General features: G+C 37.1%; 1 pseudogene; it reads left to right on the forward strand.

The window, feature by feature from the left end:
- Positions 1-18,814: 18,814 nt before the first annotated feature.
- LOC131280318 (olfactory receptor 51F1-like) lies at positions 18,815-19,774 on the forward strand (annotated as a pseudogene).
- The last annotated feature ends 986 nt before the right edge of the window (positions 19,775-20,760 follow it).

The raw sequence follows: 20,760 nt of genomic DNA on the forward strand, positions 1-20,760 counted from the left end.
TCCATTATTCATTGTTTCTCTCTTGCCTAGGGGTTTTGTTTGCTTCTTTGGATTTTTGTTAAGGCTTCACTTTGACACTTGATTCCACTTATTCTAAATGTTTAGAATTCCCTGTGGGAAACAAAGGGATGCTGTTTCCATGGTAGCAAGTTACTTTCTGACCACTGGGTCATGCTGTCCCTAGAGATATATGTGCAGGTGGCTAATCTCTCTGGGAAACATAACATTCCAGCAGAACCCAGACTTGATATCTCAAGTAACCTGGGCAACAAGATTTATATTTGTTTCAGTAACATAATAGAACATCTTGGGCTTTAGTTACTATCTTATCCACTGTGCACTGTGTTTTCATTAATGAAGTTATGGGAATAGTTAGCTAGGATAGTTGCTAGTTCTCACGATTGCTTGGGGTATATAAAGAAGCCCCTGATATTAATAACTTTGTCTGATGATCTTGAGGCTTCAATGCTTTCAGATCCCCTGATCCCGATCTCTCTTTGTCTTTCATTCCCGATACCCTTCAGGTCCGCGACTCCGACATCTGGCGTCCAATGTGGGGCCCGGAGTAGTGACTGCAGCAGAGATTCTTCCACAACAGTATTGGGAACGCAGAACTGAAAACCTTCCTGAAAGGTTGAGGCATCCATCAAAGGGTGACTCGAGTCTGACCATACAGTGGTAAGCATTTTAATTAATCCTGTTTTCTGCTAGCATCAGGGTATGTGTAATCAACCAGGATGGCTGGAAGAATATTCACAGGTACAAAAAACTCTCTTAAATACTGCCAGAGTCTCAGTAAAAACTGCTGATTTACTTGAACTTTTTGCTCTAGTACAAAAACGCTGTTATTAGTTTCAGCTGCAAGGGAAAAATCTTTTAAATCTTAAACAGAGGAAACAGGTAATGAGGGCGCTACGTAGAGCATATAAGAAAGAAGAAACCATACCATTATCAGTATGGACAATGGGGCAACAGATAGCAGCAGCTTTAGATCCGCTGCAGTCTGAAGAGGAGGAGGAAGAAATTACCATCTTTTTCAAGAAGCCCCATGACATGAATCATCAGAGTGAGGACAGGAAGGAAATAGAGGACAAGGAGGAGGATGAGCCTTCTAATGAAAAAGAAACTAATCCTTTTCTGCATAAACAGATGGCTAAATTGAATATTTCTAAAGCTAACATTTATCCTAATTTATGCAATATTGCCCCTACAGCTCCATCAATTACTATGCCTTTAGCCCCAGGGATATTTACTGACCCCATTGACACTCAACCATATATTAAAAGCATATTTATACCTAATCCGGCTCCTACAACTCCAATGATGCATTCATTGCTTATTACAAGGATCCTGACAAGGGGATACTGAGGCAATGCAATTATTTTTGGCTTTCCCAGTAAATATTCAATAAATTCCCCCCGATGCCAATAACCCCCAAGGAGGAATATATGCTCATCATGAACCATTGCCAGTTAAAATTTTGAAAGAACTTAAATAAGCATGAGCACAATTTGGAACTAATAGCCCTTATACTTTCGGTTTGGTACTAGGGTTGGCTCAAACTGATCGCCTTATTCCATGGGACTGGGAAATGTTAACTAGAAGTTTTAAGTCCAGCTGAATTCTTACAATTTAAAACCTGGTGGGTGGATGAAGCCAATATGATTGCGTACCGTAATGCTGTGCAAAATCCTCCTGTTCTTATTTCTGCTGAACAGTTAGTAGGTACTGGTAAGTGGTCTGGCATTCAACAGCAGCTTCATTATGATGATCAGGCCATAAACCAGGTGCGCAATTCATGTCTGGCTGCTTGGAAATGGATTTGTGCTCCTGCAAAGCCAATGCAGTCTTTTGCTAAAATAATACAGGGAGTTAATGAAACTTATGTAGAATTTGTAGCCCGATTAACTGACATTCTGATAAAAACAATCGAGATACCAGAAGCAAGAGAGTTAATTTTGTTGACACTCACATTTGATCAGGCTAATAGTGAGTATAAAAAGGCAATTTGACCCTTAAAAGCAGCAGGAGGCTCAGCCCAGGATTATATTAAAGCTCGTCAAGATATTGGCTCTACCATCCACCAGATGGCAGTCTTGGCTGCAGCTTTTAAAGGTAGTAAAAAGAAGAAAAAAATTATTTTATATGTGGAAAATTTGGCCATTATCAGAAAGAATGTCGATCTTATCCAGCTCATCTCGCTCAGAATAGAAGTAAGCCATCTCCATCCAAGATACGTCCAGTATGTAGGAAAGGATATCATTGGGCTAATGAGTACAGATCTAAATTTCAGAAAAATGGAGCTCCAATTGGGTCAGGAAACTGCTTTGCGGGCCTGGCTCAGGGCCCTCAGACAAACAATATGAGCCTGACCAAACAATATCCAGTCAGCAACAGCCAGCTACATGCATGACAGTTTCAGAATTAAGAGCTGCCACGAGAGGCAGTGCTGCAGTAGATCTCCCATCTACTGAAACTAAGCTTATAACACTGGCAATGGGTATGCAAACTGTATCTACTGGAGTAAAAGGACAGTTGCCCTCTGATGCTGTTGGTTTGATAATAGGAAGAAGTAGTCTGACTATGAAGGGATTATTGGTTCAAACTGGTATTACTGATAATGACTTTAAAGAAGACATAAAAGTAATGGTATAAGCAGTGAGTCAAGTTTAAATTAATGTCAGACAAAGGATTGCTCAATTATTATTGCTTCCTTATCATAAACCAAGTACCCTCCCCTTTAATAGAAAAGGTGGATTTGGTTCTACAGAAGAAAGAATTTATTGGCAGATTTTATAGGTGATGACAGGCCAGAGACAACAATTACCACCAATGGGAAGGTATTCTTTGGACTAGTAGATACTGGTGCTGATGTATCTATTATTGCTAAGCAACATTGGCCTCAATCTTGGACACTGCAGAAAGTACCCACTATGTTTACTGGCATAGGTACAATGAATGATGTCTATTAGAGTACTACTACATTTGATGTTTTAGGTCCAGATGGACAAAAATCTACTTTACAACCTTATGTAGCAGATGTGGGTATCAACTTGTGGGGACGTGATTTGCTTGGTCAATGGGGAGCTTTTATTCACATTCCAACTTTGTCAGAACAAGCAAAGTCTTCATATATGGATATGCAATGTAATACTAGAAGAAAAGGAGATTACAGAGGACTTGGATATCATTCAGGTCAACAGGATTTTGGGCAGGAAAATTTACCATAGGGGCCATTAACAAAAGGGCAGCCCAAAGCCTATAAGTTGGCTAACAGATACACCTGTATGGGTTGGCCAATGGCCCCTCATAGTTGAAAAATTTAATGCCCTTGATATTCTTGTAACAGAACAGTTAATTCAAAAACATATTGAGCCTTCTAATAGTTCATGGAATTCTCCTGTGTTTGTTATTAAGAAAAAATCAGGAAATTGGAGACTGTTAACTGATTTAAGAGCTATTAACAAGGTCATGAGCCCTATGAGACCTTTGCAACCTGGGGCTCCACAACCATCCATAATTCCAAAAGACTGGTACATAATTATTATTGATTTAAAAGATGCTTTTTTTCACGATTCCTTTGCATCCTGCTGACAAAGAAAAATTTGCTTTTTCAGTACCTGCGCTTAATAATCAGGCACCTATGCAAAGATATCAATGGTGTGTATTACTGCAAGGTATGATGAATAGTCCTACCATGTGTTAATTGTTTGTGCATCAACCTTTATAAATATTAAGAGCAAAATTCCCAAAAGCAATGATTATTCATTATATGGATGATATATTGTTTGCTCATGCTTCAAATGACAAACTGCAACAGTTATTTCAGTATGCTGAGCAAATTCTTCCTGAGTGTGGCTTGCTAATTGCCCCTGAAAAAATTCAAACGAATGTTCCATATTGTTATTTAGGTATGAAATTGGCTAATGGATGTATTACACCACAAAAGGTGCAAATACGCTGAGACAAGTTAAACACCTTAAATGATTTTCAGAAATTGCTAGGAGATATTAATTGGATTCGACCAACATTAGGAATCCCTAATTATATGTTAACTCATTTGTTTCAAACATTAACAGGAGATTCTGATCAATCTAGCCCTAGAATCTTGTCTAAAGAGGCTGAAAAAGAATTGGCGTTGATAGAGGACCGAATCTCTCAAGGGCAATTAACACAAATAGACCCTGATAAAGCTGTTGATTTAATTATTTTTTCAACCCCTCAATCTCCTACAGCTTTATTTTGGCAAGAAGGTATATTGGAATGGGTTTTTTTTCCCTAATAATAAACAAAAGAGATTGCAAACATATCTTCAAAAAATTATTTCCATACTAGCAAAAGGCCATGTGAGGTTGCTACAATTAAAGTGGTCTGATTCAGATAGAATTATCTGTAATCCTTCTCATGAAGAAATTCAACATTTATATATGACTAATCCTCAATGGCAAATTGCTATCAGTGATTTTCAAGGCATTATTGATAATCATTATCCTACTTCCAAACTGTTAACATTCTTAAAAAGAACCACTTGGATTTTATCAAAAATTGTGAAAACTCTTCCTATTGAAAATGCATGTACAGTATTTACTGATGGTAGTAGTAATGGAAAAGCAGCATACGTTACCTCTCAAAAAGAACAAGTTTGGCAGACTCCTTATTCATCTGCTCGACGCACAGAGCTTTCGGCCATCATTAAGGTTTTACAAACATTTCAAGAGCCCTTGAATATTGTCTCTGACTCCGAATATGTTTGTTTAACTGTAAGCCATATTGAAACAGCTCATATTTTTATTACTGATGAATTGTCTCAACTTTTTGCTGACCTTCAAGCCCTCATTCGGCAAAGAAGTCAGCCCATATATATTACTCATATCCAGTCTCATTCTTCTCTTCCTGGTCCTCTAGCTACCCAAAATGCAAGAACTGATTTATTAGTAGGATATTTGCAGGATACCAATAAATATCATGCATTAACTCATATTAATACTAAGGAACTTACAGATACATTTCCTCAATTAACAAAACATAAAGCTCAAGAAATTTTATGCATCTGTCCCACCTGTGGACCCTTAACTACAGTGCCTTTTCAGGCTGGGACTAATCCCAGAGGCCTGGCTCCTAATCAACTGTGGCAGATGGATATTACTCACATACCATCATTTGGTAAATTACGATATGTCTATGTTTGCATTGATACTTACTCTTATTTTTTGTGGGCTACTGCACAAAGTGGTGAACGTTTTCATCATGTTCACTCCCATTTATGGTCTACTTTTGCAGTGATGTGATGCCCCTTGAAAATTAAAACTGATAATGGCCCTACTTATACTACTAGTAAGTCCTTTACTTCCTTTTGTTCTACGTATGCTATTGTGCATGTTACGAGCATTCCTTACAATCCTACAGGTCAAGCCATAGTTGAACACAGCCATTATACCCTAAAAACTATGCTTTTAAAACAAAAAGGGGGAGATGATGGCATTATAACACCAAAAGATCAATTGGCAAAAGCCTTATTTACTTTAAATTTTCTTAATGTTTATAATTCATTGACACCTGCGGAATGTCACTTTGGAAAATGTCAAACATCTCCAGTGGATGCAGGAAATGAAGATCAACCAATATTCTGGAAAGATATTTTAAGCACTGAATGGAAAAAAGGCAGGATTAAAGTATGGGGACAAGGTTATGCTCTTGTCATTTCAGAAAATGGAGAACAAATCTGGTTACCTGTGAAGAGGATTAAACCCCAGAATGAAGAGATGCAGTCTCCTGCAACTTCTGATGATGGTGATCGTAAGTAATGAGGAATCTGCCAGTAATTACACTTATTGGGCCTATATACCTAACCCCCCATTACTTAGAGTGTTAACCTGGAAAGATCCATTCTTTCATATATATCTGAATAAGATCCATATATTCCCTGGACCAATTGATGATCTATTGCCAATTAAACCCTATGAGGAAGGACAAAGAATCTATAATCTCGTATTACCATTTGATTATCGACCTTTATGCATTGGTAACCATCCTTCCTGTATGTATGTTAAAAATTGGGCCATAATTATCTTTAAAAATAATAATACTCAGTTTTTTGTGACTTTATTTCCCTCTTACAATTTAATCATGACCAAAAATCCTACTTATGATTGTCCACAAAAAGACAGTAGGGATAAAGAAGGATGGCAAGAGTACAATATAGGAAGAGGATCTGTCATTTTTAATGATTCCTATGGAATAGTGTGGGAAAGTGCCCCTATGGGGAGTCCCATTGAATATAATGACAGATTTATTTGGCATGGTCTAAATGTAAAGGACAACAAAAAATAATTTTTACTAAAAATAATAGTGTTTGGAAACAGAAAGGGAAATGGATCCCTTCTCCATGGTGTAATATTACATCTATACAGAAGCAGAAGAATCTGTGGAAAGTTTTTCTAGGAATAGCTCCTACTATAGAATGGATTGGGAATAATAGTAAGAAGGTTCAATATCTGCATTTAAATCAAATTCATCATCTTCAGGCATGTGTAAGAGATCCTTATGTGTTTGTGGTTGGAAAATTAACTATAACCAAGAATGCTCTATTTTATAAAAGAGGGGCTTTGCATACCTGTTTGTCTGAGAACATTTTACAGAATGGAGATTTCATTACAATAACTCGAAGGTGGCGGGGAGTGTGGATTCCAGTGCGACTGAACTGAATTTGGCAATCGTCACCTGAGAGTCAACTGCTGTTCCATATGGCTCAAGAAATCCTGAAGCACTCGAAGTGATTTGTGGAACTGCTCATAGCTCGCATATTAGGATTGATTGGTGTAATTGCAGCTGTCGCTACAGCTACTGTGGCCTTGTATGAGATGGTGCAGACTCAACAATACATGCATGAATGGCATAAGAATGCTAGTGACTTATGGCATAGTCAAGAACATATTGATGGAGAATTAAACAGTAGAGTTAATGATTTAGAATCAGCGGTTTTACATCTTTGAGATCAAGTATGTAACTTAAACTTACTTAGGGGATTGAAATGTGATTGGAATGAAAGTAACTTTTGCATTGCTCCACTTGCTTATAATAATTCTATGTTTGATTGGGAAAAGATTAAAAATCATTTCATAGGTCATAAAGGTAATAACTCATTAGAAATAGAAGAATTACAAAAAAAGAATATTAGAAATGTCTCATAATCAAATTGATGTAGCTGATGATAAAGATATCTTTAATGATTTAATTTCTCATTTTAATAAGTTTAATCAAGTAGATTGGTGGAAGTCTCAACGTTTTTTAACAGCATTAGGAATAGGATTTTGTGTATTAATCTTGTTGCTCATTGTTGTTGCTTGCCTGGGACAAGAAGTCTGTCAAAGACTGCACCATGTTGATGTGAGGGGACATGCTAATAATTTGGTACTTGCTAAAACCCTGATATAATTCCCCATGGTCAGAGTGCTTGGCTCATAGCCAATGATGGGTAAGACTCTCAGAGGAGGGCAATCTAAGACAGGCACAGCCACCCTGACTAAAACAAAAAGGGGAAAATGTAGGAAACGAAGGCATGCTGTTTCCATGGTAGCAAGTTACTTTCTGACCACTGGGTCATGCTGTCCCTAGAGATATATGTGCAGGTGGCTAATCTCTCTGGGAAACATAACATTCCAGCAGAACCCAGACTTGATATCTCAAGTAACCTGGGCAACAAGATTTATGAGTATATATTTGTTTCAATGACATAATAGAACATCTTGGGCTTTAGTTACTATCTTATCCACTGTGCACTGTGTTTTCATTAATGAAGTTATGGGAATAGTTAGCTAAGATAGTTGCTGGTTCTCACAATTGCTTGGGATATATAAAGAAGCCCCTGATATTAATAAATTTGTCTGATGAGCTTGAGGCTTCAATGCTCTCAGATCCCCTGATCCCAATCTCTCTTTGCCTTTCATTCCTGATACCCTTCGGGTCCGTGACTCCGACAATTCCCCATTTTAATTGAGAAGATAAAAGACCAAGAAAAAAGCAAAGGAGAAAATGGAAATAGAAGGAAAAAAGAGTAAGGAACTAAAGAAGCTAATAAAAAGAAAAAAAAAAATCTATAGAAAAAAGAATCCAGATCTTGCAGTCTGCTGCTCCCCAGATACCTGTTTCAGGAGAGAGGGAAAAAATGGGCCCCCCTCTCAGGCCACTTGCATCCAACTTGGTTCTTCATTGCCACCCACTTTGCCAGTAGGATTATCCAATAGCTTTCAAATCCTCTGGCATTTTCCTGGGTCCCCCCTCTCTGGCAGGATCTTCTAGCAGCCACAACTCCCCAAGTGCATGGCTGGGAATCTCCTGGCCAGCAGGATCTTCCAGTGTCCCACTGCTACTCCAGTGCCCAGCTGGGATCCACACCAAGAGTGTGAGCACTAGTCCACTTCAATCACCACTATGGCCCCATGGTTTCCCCTATACTCGATATATCTCCTCATCTTTTCAGAGCTTCTGGAAGAGGACTGCAAACTGCAAAATTTAAAATGTAGGAGCCATGAGTCTTGTTTTAATTTGCTACTTTAATTTGCTGCTAATGCAAAAATAGCATAAATGGTTTGAGTTTTAAAATGGGACTATATTACAGTAAAATCTTTTAAGTTCTCAGGCTGTGAAAATGTCCAGATCAAGGCATCATCAGAGATGCTGTCTCACCAAAGTTTGGCAAAATGGAAGCCAGTCTGTGTATTCTCCTCCAGGATCACATTCTCCCCCCAGCACAGCTGTGGGCAGTAAGGCATATGGCTCAGTTTCTCTCCTCTCCCTCTGGGCCTCATTCTTTCAGCTTTAGGCTGCTCTGCTCATTCTAGCATCCAGCCCCTCTCTCATCCTATTGGAATTTCCTTGACTTTGTGTGGCTATAGGTGACCCTGGAGTCCTCTCACACTTGGCAGGTTAAACTCTTGCAATTCTGTTTCTCTGTGTGTTTCTAAATGTTTCTCCCATTTATATAGGATTCCAGCAAGATGACTGAGACCCACTCTGGGTCATGCCTCACTGAGGTAGTCCAATGAAAGTTTCTAAAGTGATCTGATAAAAAGGGACCTTATCAAAAGTTCACTTAACTGAATCTAACCTAAGTGTCCCACAAAAAAAATAGGTTTACATGCACATGAATGTGATAGCTTAAAAAAATAATTCTTTGGAATTTGTAGACACAGATTTAGAAGATCATCATTTAGAAATAAAATATTTTATGTCTGTAAAAAATAAAATAATTTCCTGGGCTCATCAAAACACACAAAAAAATATGCCATGACTTTATTCGGGAATTTAGTGAGTGATTGTGCATGATGATGTTCCTTATTTTTTATATGATATATTGGTTTTTTCAGCATATGTCAATAATTATGTTGATACCTCTCTCCTTTGTCCCAACCATTCTAGGCTTTTGTTGCTTCCAAATACAAAAATCTTCTGTCATAGGATTTTACTTTTACTCTTTTGCTGCCTCAATTTTTCTTTATTAGGATGTTTTGGTTCCTTTCATTCTTCAGGTTTCAAATAATACCACATTTTCAATGATATTTTTAATCCATTTATCTCAAGTAGGTCCTGACCCCTGAATTTTCTAACAACACCAATATTTTACTTCTTCCCTAGCACTTACAATGATCTATAACTATTTAAATTACTCATTTATCATATGTCCTTCTGACTTCATATCACTTTCATAAAATTACAGTGTAATTGTTCACTGATATATCACCAAACCTACCACATTAAAAAATATTAGTCACATAAATGTATGCATGAATTGCATAGCATGTGCCTAGTGACTTGGTCCCAATAATTCCACCATTGACAACCTGATGGTATTTACAGGTCCATTTCTGCCTGATTCCTCCAAGATTAATTACTAAGCTTTTCAATCTCAAGGACTTCTTTTGCTGTGGCATTCTCATGAACCTGACATTTTGAAGAATGTTGTTTGCAAATAAGATAATGCTGTTATGTAAATTGCAATCTATTCTTCACTCATAAAATAAAATACTTGGATCATTTTAATTTTCTATTTAGGAAATATATATTGAGCAATTTTCCAGCACCAGCATATTGCTAGAGAATGTGCTAGAAAAGGAGACAATGGAAACTGGCAATTAGAGCAACTAATTAGTTTAAGATAACCAAAATCAGCACATTGAACACCTATAATTTCAGTCCCCAAATGAAACCTATGTATGTACATAAACTATGTAGCCCTATCAAGCAAACTTAAAATATTCTGAATCAATGAAATTAGATGACTACCCTCATTATAACTGGAAAAACACACTGGGTTCACAATATCAATCTATGGCTAAACTCAGGCTTGTCTTTGGGCATTTGCATAAACTGTGAAGTGAGCACTAGGAATGAGATACTCAGTTTCCCACTTGGAAGCTGGAAGAGTCATCCCAGAGCCTGTCATCCTTCAAGTCACACATATCTATAATGTGATCTAGTGAACAAGAGAGTCGACAGAGCTTTTAAAAAGGTCAGCTCCTCATGGATTTTTTTTTTTGTCTTTACTTTTTTTAATGTTACATTAAAAAAATATGAGGTCCCCTATACACCCCACCCCCCTTACCCTACTCCTCCCTTATCTACAATCATGGGACATTTATTGCATTTGGTAAATACAATTTAGAGCGCTGTTCCACCATATGGATATTGGTTTACATTGTAGTTTACACTTTCCCCCAGTCCACCCAGTGGGCCATGACAGGATATACAATGTTCAGCATCTGTCCCTGCAGTACTATGCAGTACTATCCTGAAATTGGCCCCGCATCATATCTCTTCTTCCCTCTCCCTACCCTCAGCAGGTACCGTGGCCACTTTCTCCTCATTAATGTTACAGTTTCTTCCATTACTAATCATAATAGTTCCAGAATAGAATATCAGTAAGCCCACTCTAATCCATACTCTATTCCTCCATCCTGTGGACCCTTGGATGGTTATGTCCACTCCACCTCTATATCGAGAAGGGGCTTAGATTCCACATAGATGATGAATGCAATTTTTCTGCTTGCAGTTGTAGACAGTCTTGGCTCCTTGGTGTGGTGGTTGACCTTCTTCACCTCCATGTTAGCTGGCTGGGGTAAGTCCAATAAACCAGCGGGTAGGAGTTGCAAGTCTGTTGAGGCTCAGGGCCTGGCTATCACATGCACAGTCCAGAGATTCAGGTCCCATGAGCATACACCAAACCCCAGTGCCAACCACAGGTCCAGTAAAAGTAACAGGAAAGGTTTGTGAACAAAGATCAAATCTCAGTCCAACTCCATCACACTCAGAAACATAAACTCCAAAGTAGGGTCAACTGACATGGCACTGAACTCCATCTGCTATGACCATAGAACCTGTGGGTCTCTGTAGCCCTCAGAAAAACCGATACCTGTGCTTGTATCTACTTTGAATGTCTCTGGGACCCTGCTGCGGTGTGTAAAAGGGTAACCCCTCTGATGACCTACCGACTCTTTTTTGGAGACTCATAAACTTACAAACTCATTTGTCCTTTCCATTTCCCCCTTTTATTCAAGGTCAAAAAGCATTTTTAACACCTGCTATTACATGTAGGTGAGATATTCTGCTGGTCTGAGTTCACTCTTTTATTCAAGGTCGTTTTCTAGTTACATCATCAGCTGGTACTTGATAGTCCTCATGGCTTTTCAACATTCCTCATTGTGTAACTGGGATCTCTAGGTCCAGTTCAAGAGTATTTTCAGAAGAAGAATGCTTCATCTATATCATTACTCTTCACAGAGCCAAACACAGAGTTAATAGTAAAATGACATTTCATACTCAAATTCAACAAATATTTCTTGAACATTTCATATGATCCCAGTGCTATGCTTGGTGTGGGGATAATAGAACTATAAAAATGCATAGTTCCTCCTAAAAATCACCTCTTCTGTGTTCCTGCATCTCCTGCTATATTCTGCTCTTACCGCACTCATGTCCTTCATATTCTAACAATCTGCTTGTATGCCTGACCCCATCCAAACTCCCTGTGAGAAGAAATGGTGCTTCAGTCACCTGAGATCCCAGCACAATATTAGCATAGAGCAGGAATATTATATATATGGAAACTAATAGTATCCTCTTAATGGAAATTATAGGCATGCCAAATAATAAGTAAGTTAATCAATCCAATAATTTGGATCATATGCTTTATTGAATAGTGTAGTGAATTGAATTCTGACACACCAAAGAGTCAGGGACCTTAAATTCTATCCTGTGAATGTTTCCTTATCTGAAATAGTGTCTTTTTAGATGTAATCAAGATGAGGTTATAGACTGGATCCTAAATTCAATGACTAATGTCTGATTAAGAGAAAGGGAGGGATATTGGACTGAAGAGCTCAGAAGACCACAGAGAAGAAGGAGGGAGCAATTAAACTGATGCGTCTTCAAGGCAAGGGACGTGTGGGTCTCCAATAACTGGAGGAGGCAAGGAAACATTCTTCCCTTGGGCACTGAGAGGGAATGGGTACCTGCCAATACCTGGTTTCAGACATCGGTCTCATAACTGTGAGAGAATTGTTGTTTAGATTAATGCAGCACTTGGTACTTTATTATGGAAGACTTAGAAAACTAATACAAATATGAACTTGTAGGCTCTGTGGCATAATTGTTAAATTAATTTCTTCTCTTACCTTGAGAACAGCTCCCTGAGTAAGAGGAATTTTAACTATATTTGATAAATAAGCAAATTGAAACTTAATTTGATCTGGTACTTTAAACAAAATATATAGCTAATGACTGACTTCTGTAATTTAAACATAAGTCTAACAAACTTATGTATTTATGTTAAACAACTAAAGTAGGAATGGGCATGCATTTGAGGATAAATTAGTTGTATTGACTATATGACTAAATATATTTTCTTCATTGTTAACTTTATTTCAACTTGAAAAAATAAATAATAAACAAATGGCAGCTTAACAAATTATGGAAGCATTACTTTAAATATTCCTGTCCAGCTACCTTCATCTTAATTAAAATAAGCTCAATTGTTACCCAGAGTTTCCAAAGAAATGAGCACAGATTGGTTAAATTCATTACCAAGATCTCCTTGTTAATAAGAAAATGATATTTTAAAAAAGGTTCATCATTCTCACATTTCATAAAACTGAATTCTGTATTTTTTTGCTTTTAGCATCAATATAGTACCTTCTTTGCCTTTGCTATATAAATATTACGTGTTACTAACTATAGTCTATAAATTACATTACAGTTCTTTCCCATGCATCACCATGTTAACACCCTGTAATAGAGGGACATGCTTGTATTTGTATTATTAACCACAATTCTCATCTACCCAAAAATCAGTACATTATAATACAGATATTATCTTAATCTGTAAAAATCATTTTTTAATGATAAGGAACAAAGAAAATTGAAGGATTACAGAAGACTATACAAAGGCATGGAGGCTGATAGTGACTGCAAGCTGCTTGTGAGCAACCATTGAAGGACTGGAGATGGAGAAAAGAAAATTAACTATGAGGATGCTGAGAGTGATGCTGATTACTTGGAAACAGATGATACTGATGGGTTTAGTGAAGCATTTGATAATGATGGTCCACATGGTAATCCTAATATTAGGAATTGGAATGAAGATAGCTATCCTCTCCTAGAAGATGAACTTGAGACCTACAGGTGAATGAAGTCCTGTTGGCCCAACTTGTTATGTAAAACCTTTTTTTTTAGACACTCATTTTATTTTATTTTTTTAACTTCTCTCCCCTCCCCCCTCCCCCCTCCCCCCCCCCACCCCCAGGTGTCTACTCTCTGTGTCCATTCACTGTATGTTCTTCTGTGACCACTTCTATCCTTATCAGTGACACTGGGAAACTGTGTTTCTTTTTGTTGCATCATCTTGCTGCATCAGCTCTCTTTGTGTGTGGTGCCATTCCCGGGTAGACTGCACTTTCTTTCTGGCTGGGCTGCTCTCCTTACGGGGCACACTCCTTGTGCATGGGACTCCCACTCCTTGTGCACATCAGTATAGCGCATGGGCCAGTTCCACACGGGTCAACAAGGCCCAGGGTTTGAACTGTGGACCTCCCATCCATGTGGTAGGTGGATGCCCTATCCATTGGGCTAAGTCCACTTCCCACAAAACCTTAATACTGAGTCTCAGTCTGCTTTCCCTGAATTCATGATCTCTACTCTCTTTTCTGAAACCAGAGTTCCTAAAGCCAAAAGAGGACAGAAAGGTCATGGACTTTAGATTTCTGACTGCAGACTACAGCACTCCACCTCTCACAAATGAAATGGAATCTCAGTTTTTGGGTTCCAATTTTCTATGTGTATCTCTCAGGTAGGGACTATCACAGAAGAGATGTGAGATTCTCTAGTTTCTGGAAGTCTTTGCTCCCAGAAAGAGACAGAGGAATAATAGCCAAATAGAAATTAAAGAAGAATAGCAAAATGAAGAACAAATCACTGGTTTTATTGGTACATAGGCAAACACAAGCCTCTCTATTGCCAATACAGGCTTTCTCCATGAAGCAAAGGCATGATGTATGGATGAGAATCTTCTCCTTTCCTGTGAATTGAGGTTCGCAAGGTCTGCAAAGCAGTCTGTATATATTACTCCACTTCTGCTGCTGACAAGATTGGCTAAACTACCTCAAAATTTCAGGGCCCACTCAACATTAAAAGAGCAAGCAATCCAATTTAAAAATGGGCAAAAGATTTAAATAGAAATTTCTGCTAAGAGGAAATACAAATGACCCAAAAACATAGGAAAAAAATACTCCATATCACTAGCAATTAGGGAAATGCAAATCAAAATAACAATGAGATATCATCTCATACTACATAAAATGGCCATTATTAAAAGAAAAATGAAAATAATAAGTGCTGGAGAGGATATGGAAAAAAGGAAGACTCCTTCACTGTTGGTAGCATTGCAGAATGGTACAGGTTCTGTGGAAGACAGTTTGGCCTTTTCTCAGGAAACTAACACCTTACAATTCCTCTACTAGAAATATATCCAGGAGAACTGAAAACTGTGACAGGAGCAGACATCAGCACAACCATGTTCATAGCAACTGACAAGAGAACTTCTATATGACACAGTAATCCCATTACTAGTAGTAATCTCTTCAGAGAAAACAAAAGTCAGGATGCAAACTTACATTTGCATACAAATATTTTAAATAGCACTACTCACAATGGCCCAATAAAGATGGAAACAGCCCAAGTGTCCATCAATGAATGAATGGATAAGCAATATGTGGTATATACGTATGATGGAATGCTATGTTCTAGTAAGAAAAAACAAATTTGGGACATATATGATAATGTGGATGAATCCTGAAGACATTATTCTAAGGGAAATAAGCCACATGCAAAAGGAAACTATTGCAGGCCTCATTAAGATGAACTAAATATGAAGAATAAACAAATAAACATATGGAGATAAAACCTAGAGTATAAATTATTAGGAGATAAGAGGAAGGCTGAGAAGGATTACTTATCCTTAATGTATGTAGAAGTTTTAATTACCTTTACTGTAAAAGTGTTAAAATATGTAGAGTTAATGATAACATATTACAGTGAATAGCAACTGGTTTATAAATGGGAATGTGGCTGAAAAGGGTAGTCTAGGGATGTAAATGTCAATTGAAAGAAAACTAGAGAACAATCTAGGAACTGAATAATGCAGTGAACCCCGAGATAGATGAGAATTGTGGTTGATGGTACAGATGCAAGAGTGTCCTTCTGTGTGCTAGAGTAGTTGGGAGTCTCTATTGTAGGATGTTGGGAATGTGGAGATGAATGGGAAAAACACAACTGGTGTCTCCTATGGACTGTGGTTTAACAGCAATACTGTAATATTTATGCATCTATGCCAAAGGTACACTCTGAGGACAATGGGGGATATCTAAAAAGTGTGCCAAATGTTCATGATGAACCATGCTTGGTGGTAATAGTCTGATGATATTATCTCCTACTTTGTAACAAATGTTCCACCACGGTGTGGTGTGTTCTTGAAGGGGTGCTGTATGGGAATTCTACACATGCACATAATTGTTCTGCAAGTTTAGAACTTCTGTAATAAAAATATATTTAAAAAAATAATAATAGGGTAGGTTGGAGGAAAATACACCAAATGTAAGACATGGATTATAATTAATCCTAAATTTTTGGTAGTATTCTTTCATGATTTTAACAAATGTCTCACAACAATGCAAAGTGTTGGTGTATGCAGTCCCACTATGATATTATGCACGTTTGTTTTCTAAGTTCACAACTTTAACTATATACACTTACTGTTTATTTTGTTCATGGGTGAATGATATACTTCAATAAAATTTTTAAAAAGCTTATTTCAATATGAAAACAAAATTAAGAGAACAAGAACACATGTGCATAAGTACTCACATATTCACATACAGTGCCCCTGGAATTTTAGCAAAATAAAATAAAAATATCAGGAACTAACCCATTCCTTGAGTAAAAGCAAGTGTGTAGCTGGACAGAGATAGATTTGGGAATAGACAGATCATCTTCCCTGTTCACAGTGGAAGTATAGGAACATGGGATGGGAGGCAGGACTGCAAATTTCCTTCTTTACTATAAAGAAATGTTTTCCAGTGAACATTTGTTTACTTTTCTTACCTTCCCAGGATACAGGTAATCTATAAAGGTGGGGACCATAATTGATAACTCTCTATTCCCTAGTGTCTAGACCAGTATCTCCACTTTCTATTCCTATGTTTGATTTGTTTTTTTGTGTGTGGTTTTTTGTTTGTTTTTTTTTTTTTGCTTCACATTTCATGTCCTCTGGATCACTAGTCATTTCAGTTAGTAGCTAAAATGCTGCTGGGAAACACAGCTCCACCCTGGTTTTATAGATGTAGAGAAAGAATATCAGTTTTCCTCTATTCATGGCCCCCAGGAGATGGCCCTGCAGTACAGTTCTGCTATTTTATAAATATCCATTACTCCAAAACTGTAAACAGTTCTTTTTCTGCTGGCAAAGGATAGTAAAGGCCCTCCTATCCACATGAAGCTGTTAAGAAAGTGTAGAAAGGTATTCATTTTTGTCTAATTTGTGCATTGACTAATGCATATTTACAAACAATCAGATAAGCTTACAAAAAAGTTAAATAACATTAAGGTTCACCCTGTCCTCAGGGATCTATATAGTGCTGATTTCTTCCCACTATTAGTTTGTAGTCAAATATTTTTAATGTTTTCTTCTCATATTGAATTGAATCTCAGGGAAATAGAGATTAAAGTAGAAATAGGAAATAATGCCATAAAGGCAATTGTAACAGAATGACCTATTTATTCTCAGGAAGTAAACTTCAAAGTCTTCCACTCAGTATTTAAAATCATGATTTCAAAATACGAATATTAACAATACCTATTTTTTCTTATTATTTAATTCTAAGTTTTCCTAGAATTGATTTTTAACAATTGAAACATATTGTTTTATACGTATTTATAAAAATTTAATTCAACAACACCTCATACTATTTCCTTGTTCTACTGAGGCAACGATCTCCCCAATTCCCTACAATATTTACTAAAAACATTTACCTTATTCTCACCACTATATTTTGCATCTTACTTCCCGAACACCAGTAAACTTCCCCCTAGAATTTCACAAAGCAATGGTGGTCACTAGGTGATAATTCCCTCACATACCCCAGCAAGATCTTACACATTTGCCACTAATTTTCTGGTGTTACTGAAATTGATGATGCTCATCTTTGTAAGGATTAACTACTCCCATAATCTGTATTCAATCACCTACTATTTTCTTTTAAAATATCTTTATCAGTTAATCACACTCTCTTCTATACACTCAGTCTCTCCCTATCTATTGCATATTGCATCTCTAACTTCAGTTTATGAATGTTGACATTTCTCTAAGATTCCCATTATGCAAAAATCTCTCATCTACCTTATAGCCCTCTTTGTCATGGCCAGTTACCCTCCTTGACTTCAGTACTAAGTTTCTAGAAATAATATGCTCTGTGTGTTTTACTCCGTTTCCATACTATTCCTCAGGCCTCTGTAGCATGTTCTTGGTTTCCATGCTAGACTTTATTTTCTTCCAGGATCACTAATGTGCGCTTAGCTGCATTTGAGACTTGACCTCTCCAACAATTTGATACATTTGTTCATTGGCCACTGAGCTGTAAGAACATGCTTTCTTGATTTTTACCCTTTGGATAAACCTACCTAGTCTCATCTTGTTTTAGTATATATACTCTTTTCTTATAACTTCTACAGTGTTCTACTTTCACAGATTTTCTCTTATAATTCTACTCTTTGAAATTGTTCTTCCACTTTGTTGGATTAAAATGAATTTACACAATTATAATTCCTAAATCTACAAAACAACAACAAAAAAATCTTTATCTGGACTTTCATGCCCACATGGCCACTAGAGTATCATGTATTTTCTCAGGGGATTTCCTTTAGTCATTTCACACAAAATGTCTTAAAAAATCAGACATTTATTTCTCTTAACTAAGTCTCTACTTATTGGATCTTATGATATGATGAAGAAACTTAAAATTCTGGCAGAATGAAAAATAATTATCATCAAAATATTTTAAATACCATGGACATATTTTGCTTCATTTTAAGGTTGATAATACATACATATTTTGTAAATATCTCTGAGTATGAATAGTAAATGATTATTAGCATTTGATTTAAGCTCCTTTATGAAATTGTATGACATTCCTAATTACAATAAAAGATACATATTAATTTGAATAATAAAGTAATTTACTATTTCCATAGGATGTGAGCATTGGAAGGACAAATGCTACAGCCTCAGAACAACTTGAAGAACTTAATCAACTTGACAGCTACATTTCCAAGCTCCCTGTTGACTGGCATTCCTGGCCTACAGTCTGTCCATGCCCTGATCTCCATTCCTTTCTGCTTTGTTTGTGCTATTGCCCTCTCAGGGAATGGCATGATCCTGTTTGTCATCATTATTCAGCAGTCTCCATGAGCCATGTACTATTTCCTCTCCATACTGTCAGCTGCTGACCTGGGCTTGACTGTTTCTAAAATATCAGCAACATTAGGAATCCTCTGGTTTGATGCAAGTTAAATCAGTTTAAATACCTTCAGTATCCAGATGTTTTTTCTTCATAGATTCACCATCATGGAGTCTGGGGTGCTCGTGGCCATGGCCTTTGACCAATATGTGGCAATCTGTGATCCCCTGAGGTACCCCTACACCACCATCCTCATTAATTTCAGAATTGTTCAGATGGGTATCTTGATGATTATACGTACTGTGGTATTAATGGTACTACTTGGTACTACTTCTTTTGCTCCTTAAGCAACTCTCTTTCTGTAGAGATAAGGCCCTTTCCCACTCCTACTGTTACCATCAGACATGATTAAATTAGCATGTTCAGATACAAGGGGCAAAAGTATCTGTGGATTAACTGAACTCATTCCGACCACAGGGATAGATACCCCATGCATTGTCCTGTCTTACATTCTGATTATTTCCTCTGTCCTCAGTACCACTCCCCTGAAGAGCGGCACAAGGTCTTTGCACTGTATCTCCCACATTGGAGCAGTTGCTGTTTTCTACATCCCCATGATGAGCCTGTCCTTGCTGCATCGCTATGGTTAGTCAGTCCCTAAAGTAGTCCACTCAATGATGGCTAATATTCTGCTCCATGTGCTCAATCCTATCATATATAGTGTAAAGTCTAAATATATCCACAAGGCTGTACTCAATCTGCTCCTTACAAAATAAACAGATGATTAAGCTTGTGTCAAACCTGATTGTGTCTTTCACTATGGAAAAGCAGTTGTGATAGGTTTTTGCCTATCAGATATTTTTTCTTTTTTTTAATTTTTTAGCATTTTGTCTATTCCTATTGTATGATCAGTCATTAATGTAAGTGTGATGTATGTATTACCCCAATGAGTTAAAAACACAATAATGGATATAGGAAATAACATATTAAGTAAGCAACAAAATTAATACTCTTAGCAACTAACATATATTGACCAATATTTATGCTAGGGATTTTAATAACTGTTTTTCATACATATATAATTTATTCTTCAAGCAGGTCAATGACATATATAATATTATTTATTATACTTTACAGATGAAGAAACTGAGGCTTAGAAACATTTATGCCACCAAAAGCCACACAGCTAACCTGGAGCATGGATGAAATGTGAATATAGGCTTTCTGAATCTTTGATGCCATGCTCTTCACCAGTGTATTACATCCTCTACTGGCAGCACTCTAGGGGAGATTTTATAAGATCAGAACTAAGAACAAGATCTACTGAATTCATATAGCATCTCTTCAAAAAGTGCTGGTAGCTTTCTGACTTTATACTTTAACTTAGTTTTCATAATTATTTAGTAATACAAAAAGTAGAAGTAGATAAACCATGACCTGTTAGCCATCGTCAGTGTCCAGTGCCAGGCAGAGAATCTCAAAGATTAGGGGCATTTGCTAATCAATGGTAGGAAATGGAAATTTCACAGAACTGGAAAAGATAATGAAGCATAGTGCCAGGTAGATTAGGGCAAAGCTGTTTTCATTTATTTGTGTGTTTATTTTTACACACATGCAGGACAGTGTCTGGATAATAATATGAAGGGCACTGCACAATTACTAGAGGTGATGGTCAAATGACTGTGTTTTAATATCATGTTAAAGTCATTAATGGTTATTCTTTACTGGTAATTTGTGAGTTTACAGAACAATCATGCATAAA

The sequence above is a fragment of the Dasypus novemcinctus genome, chromosome 10, assembly GCF_030445035.2.
Source record: "Dasypus novemcinctus isolate mDasNov1 chromosome 10, mDasNov1.1.hap2, whole genome shotgun sequence".
In the NCBI taxonomy this organism is placed as follows: domain Eukaryota; kingdom Metazoa; phylum Chordata; class Mammalia; order Cingulata; family Dasypodidae; genus Dasypus; species Dasypus novemcinctus.